Here is a 6,074-nt window from a genome sequence, read left to right on the forward strand (position 1 = left end):
AAATTGGTTGAAAAAAATATGGTGATTTTCTTAGGACCTTAGCAACAATATACATAAATTTGAAAAAAAATGTTAGTGTCATTTAAAAATAAAATAAAAAAACCTCAATTTTTAGCCATTTTATTTTTTCATTAAAAAATAGTACTATGTTTTTTGATAATTTTTTGTATAGGTCTTGTATATGAGTTACTTGTAATACTGTATTTTTTTCATGCCATTTGAACTCTAGGTTTTTCCATAAAAACATTAAGATTATTACGGTGTTTATCCCGTTCTAAGTTGGTTACAAATATTTAAATCGAGATAAGAACTGATCTGTGAGGTAATAAGTGAACCTAGGAACATCACATAATTGTAAAAAAACGGTTTTGTGTATTATTTTTCTTAAAAATTGTGTTTCAAATTAGTGCATTCGCATGCCCTCCTGGACGGTGAGCCTAGTATAGTTCAACCTTAACAGCAAAAAAACTAAAATTTGCACAATTGTAAACAAGGTTATTATCTTTGGCACAATTTTTTTCTTATTGGCCATACAGGGTATTTACTATAACTGATATTTTGAAAGGATTATCTTCTTTTTTTAAAAAAAAAAATTTGTTTGTTATTTTTTATTATTAACTAGTTATTTGTTTTTTTTTCTTAATTTTGTTTCTTCTTTTTTTAATTTTTTTTTATAATTTTTTATTATTAAGTTGTTTGTTTAGATATTTCTTAATTTCTTATTAATTTATAAAGGTAATGTTGTATTGCCGTAACAAAGAACCCAAGTGTTTTTTATAGGACATAATAGTTATTTATCTAATGAGTCTGGAAAGTGCCCTTTGTTTGCTGCACGAGCGCAGCGAGTGCTGCATGAAGTGCGAATGAGGAAAAGTACTTTACAAACAAGTTAGGTACAATATTTTTTGTAACGAATGTCTCAAAAAAAATAAAAATTATTTTTTTACAATCTTGTTTTTTTGCTGATGAGTTGACATGAACTGTCATTTATCATGAAAAAAGTATCGTTTCCATCTCAACGGACTCCTCCCACTTTTCCAATCCCTTCTTCTAATAAAAAAAATTGTTCGCAATGCGGAAAAGTTCGTTTAGAAATAGTCATCTAAAAGCTACGAGCACAAAAATATTTTTTCCAATTTTTGGTTTTATATTTATGTTTCTTTTACATTTTAATTGCAGTTTTAGTCAACTTTTTTTTAATTCAAACTTGGCTTAAACTTTTTCAGAAGCTTAGGTATTACTAAGCTTCTGAGTAACTAAGTTACTAATTCGTTACAATTGTCTCTTTCTTCTCTCTTATTATTTGGTTAAATGTTTGTTACCTTTCATTTTTTTTATTTCTTAGGCTTCTAAATGCGAACAAAGTGTTTTATTTTTTATTCAACGCTTTTTCTAAGATTTTTGTTGCAAAATTGTTAATTTATTGTTTTTTTTGAGTACCTATTTTTTTTAAGTTTTATACCTAACGGGAAAATAATAATATTGGTAAGAATTTTGTAAAAAAGCTTTACTTTGGTATATTTTTACTGTATTTTACCATACAGGATGTTTACTATAAATAATCAAATTGTGAGATTTTAAAACGTGTAACTTGTAATATCGCCATTACAAATAGGTAAAAAAATGCGGTACCAATTAAATCCACAGTATTTTATTTAAACGACAAGTATTTTTGATCAGTAAAAATATGTAATAAATGCACAATAAAAATAATAATTGCACAGTAAAAATAATAAATGTTCAGTCAATAATGGTATCTCAAAACTAGAGAGTGTAGGATTCCACATGTTGTTTTTTTTTTAATTGGATTAAAGTTTCTTGACTTTTTGGGAATGTGTAAAAGAGTTTAGAAAGTTGGGGATTTAATTTGGGACCTGTCCGTGGACGTGAAATTTTGATACGCCGCTAAAAGCGAGTGGAGGGTTCAATATTGACATTGAGATTCGCAATAAAGCATCTAAAACAGAGGCAAGTGCTGTGCAAATAGTAATGCCGAGGCCTGGTGCACACGCCCGTCTGCCTCCTTCTGCTCCATCCCGTCTACTCCAAACCCCCTCATGCGAAAGATGATTAAAACGAATAATCCGCCATAAATATATTCACGTATACATCGCGAAATTACGTCTTTCGAGTGAAACGCTCTTAATGCGGGCGCCTTCAACGAGATTTATTTGAATGTGTGCCTCGTACAACATTTCTTCTTTCATTTCGGAATTCTGTAATGCGAGGCATTCACTCTCGAGTGTTCTAATCTTATAGGAAATCGATTTTAAAGTGTTTAGGAGCAACTGGCTGCAAATAAATCGTTTCGTTATCGATTGAGCGCTGCTTTATCGCCGGTCCATCTAAGTTCTATTACGGGGCTATTTACACACCGGCTGTCGTATGCGATTAGTTTTGTTACGGATACATGCAACAATGGAACCTTTTTAACTCTATTCTTGTGCGACGAGATGAAAACATAATGCCCGATGTGGTTTTTGTATTGCTCAGCGTGCTACATTTATGTGTGGAGCGGCCAAGTGCATGCTCAGGACGGGTTCTCACAAAATTATGGATTTTGCGGGAATGCTGCTTTATTATTGTGGGCTAGACCCATTTCCTCATATTTCTATTGATATCACTTTATTTGCATTTGGCTTATCCTTTTATCTAGAAATCTACGATTTCTTTTCGATTATGGTGCAAGAACACATTTAAAAGTTTGTCAATAGATAAATACCTACTAAATAATAAACAAAATGAGTAAATTCTTGAAAAAATATACAAATCTAAAATTTCCTATAATTGAGAACAAACACATAACTACCTGTTAATGCCGTTGTACAAGAATCAAGTTAAAATGTGACGGAAATTTAATGATGCAACTATACCGTCTTAATAATAATATTGTCTTTACAATAATACGCACAAAAATTTAATGGGTCTATTACAACAAATTGCAATCAATAACAGTAGGTAGGGATGGCTGTTGTAAGAAAGCTAGAGGGGTGCCATTTGAAATAGTTATTATTTTTACATAAAAAAATGTAGTCCAATAAATAAATTTTCACTGTAGATGTAAATTAAAAAAAAGTTGTTATCTTTGGTAATTTGCCTTTTTGGCAACTAAGGGTTCACTTATAAGTTATAACAGTGCAAAAAGTATTTGCAAAACATTATCAGACACCTCTAAAAAGTTTGAGAGAGTTACCGCAAACATAATGCTTTACGCCCTATTTGGAATGAACTCACATTTTGCATAAAGTATTAAGTACTTACTGATCTTCATTAGTATCATAATTTTTGTCATAAAATTTTTGTGTATAAGTACCTAACTAGGTACTTATAAAAAAAATTATACAAAAATTAACTTGCAATTTTTATACATTTTTTTTATGGGTACCTAAGTGGTGAATATAGGTCCTAATTGTCAGCAAAAAAAATCCTTTTTACACAGAAAGTTTTTGTGACCTGTTTGATCCCAGAAGATGTAAATGCGTTGCCTTTTTAAGGTTTGAAACAAATGTTAAATATGAATTCCCAATTTTAACATTAGTTATGAGTGTTATGACAGAATAAAGTATCTAAAAAACACAAAATAAAAATACAAATGCACTGTTATCATTTTTTCTAAAGATTTGAAATAAATTTTACTAGTGTTTCATCAAGACAAAAAAAAATCTTTACTTGACGCGGTATATTCTTGTCTTGACTTGAAATTTAAGAGAAGAAAAAAATTGTTCTTGACTACTTAAATATTCGATTCTTGTCTTGAGGCCAAGAATCTTGATGTTTTTTGATCTTGATGAAATCCTTTTTACATCAATGAAGCACAACTTTTTTTCTGTAGGTAGTCACTTGTTGTCAATAGTTAGTATTAGGTTTATAGGTACTTATTTAGATAATATGTACCTAGAAAATAACCGATTCATTGTCAACAAAAAAAACCGAGTGAAAGACAATGTAGGTTACGAGAGAAGATCAATCAATCAGCAAGAGATAAAATTTTAAAACATTATGTAGAATCTAACTGTGTCGCGTTAACTGCTGCATAAAACATTAAAACTAACTGAATATTGAAAAATTATGAAAAAAACGGCTTTTATAATTTTTAATTTTTTTAAAACTTATTAAAACATTTTTCTCTTGTCTTCAGTTTTGACAATAGCAAGACAAGAACAAGAAGATGTCTTGATATTTGTGAAACAGTAAATTTTACCGAAGGTTTACTTGAGTGCAACTTCATAGTTTGCAGTTATTAGGTATATCCGCCTACCTACGAGTACTTACACTTACTTGCAATTACTTCAGAACGAATACACTTTGCCTTAAATGTGACATATTTTTTTTTTTGAGATTCTTGTATTTTAGTATCTAGGCAGAAAATAATGAAATATATGTTCCGTTACGATTCCAGTTCCAGATAAGTAAAAATTTTAGGTTCAGTTCCGATTCCGTTTGTAAATGAGTAAAAATATTGAATTCCGTTACAGTTCCGGTTCTAGATGAGCAAGAAAATTTTGGTGCTCCTCTAATAGTAAAAAAAACAGATTACGGGTTCCGGTCTAGTTTCCGTTTCTAGTCCGGTTATAAAAATATGTTTATAACTTCAATTTTTTATAGACTAAACTTCTTAGAATTATTCTTCTTGAAAATAATGGTCTAACTATAAATTTTACATTCTGATAATAATTGAGTAAAGAAATAAATAATATTACATTTTTAGGTTTATACATGCCTATAATCAAATTAATGTAGTAAAATTTTACGAGTACTTCTTTTAATTGAAAAGATGGTCCAAATAAAATAAAAGTTCTGCCGTAACGGTTCCGGTTCCAGTTCCGGTTCTAGATCACTGAAAAAATTTTGATTGCAGTCCGGTAGTCAAAAACAATTAAATCAAAATAACAGTTCCGGTTTCTACAAATTTTGGTTCCGGTCCGGTATTCGGTTCTATTTCGGTTCGGTCCGGGTCCCTACTGTCCCCTATCTATGTAGAATTGTAAGAAATCTTATCTAGGTAGGTATTCGAAATAATTAATGAAAAAGACGCAAAATTATCTAATTTTTTTGCACGGATAGGTAGATAAGTACCTACACGTATTTTATATATATTTAATTTTCGAATAAATGTTATAATATTTTTATTCCATGAAAACTGGAATGTTGTTTTTTGATCAACAAATTTAGGTAGTCTACCTACCTACTACCTAATTTAGGTAGATATACCTATACCATCTTATTTGTTAAAGAATCTAAAAAAGAAATTGGAAATTATACATTAGTTTCGTTTCCTCTGTGCTACTTCCTAATATAGGTACCTAATTCACCATTGTAGATACGTCGCTCTTTGAACAATTTTGCCCATCATTTAAAAAACAACACACACCGGCAAAATTTTAGAAATTTACACTAGAGAGTGGACACTAAGAAACTGCACGACTTTTTGTATATTTAGTAATAAATAAATTTATTCGTGATTTTTGTGATCCTTACCTAAGATAAATCTCAGACAGTATTTTTATTTATACTTATAGATAAGCAAAATTGTCAACAATAACAACAAAAGCGATATTTGATTAATGATACTTCTTTGTTTCGTAAAAAATGAAAGTGAATGAGTGAGTTGTTTGTTTATAAGCACTCTCCTATATGTCATCTGCATAATACACATTTATTTCTGTCTTTGTATCTACAATATTTAAGTAGACATCATAAAATACAAGAACATTATTTCCCATAAGAAGCATTGCATGCTATTAAAATCATAATACTTAATTTATAAATAGGTATGCATAAGGTTCGCATAGATAAATTCATTTAGATACAAATATTCATATAGATATTATGACCACAGAAGGTAGATATAATACGTAGGTATTTGAGATTCGTTGTGGCGATTCTATTAAGACAATAAGTTTGTAAGTTATTAGTTTTGGAAGTTTTGGTTTTAACGTCTTGTTCAGGTCCTTATCTTGCTCCTCGACTTCCTCGGTAGCATCGGATTTCGTCCCTGAATCAAAACGGCGAGAAAAAGTGTGCTCCATCCCAAATCAATATGCCCAATAAAACGATATAAATACACAATATCA

Source organism: Tribolium castaneum, chromosome 3 (assembly GCF_031307605.1).
Source record: "Tribolium castaneum strain GA2 chromosome 3, icTriCast1.1, whole genome shotgun sequence".
Lineage (NCBI taxonomy): Eukaryota > Metazoa > Arthropoda > Insecta > Coleoptera > Tenebrionidae > Tribolium > Tribolium castaneum.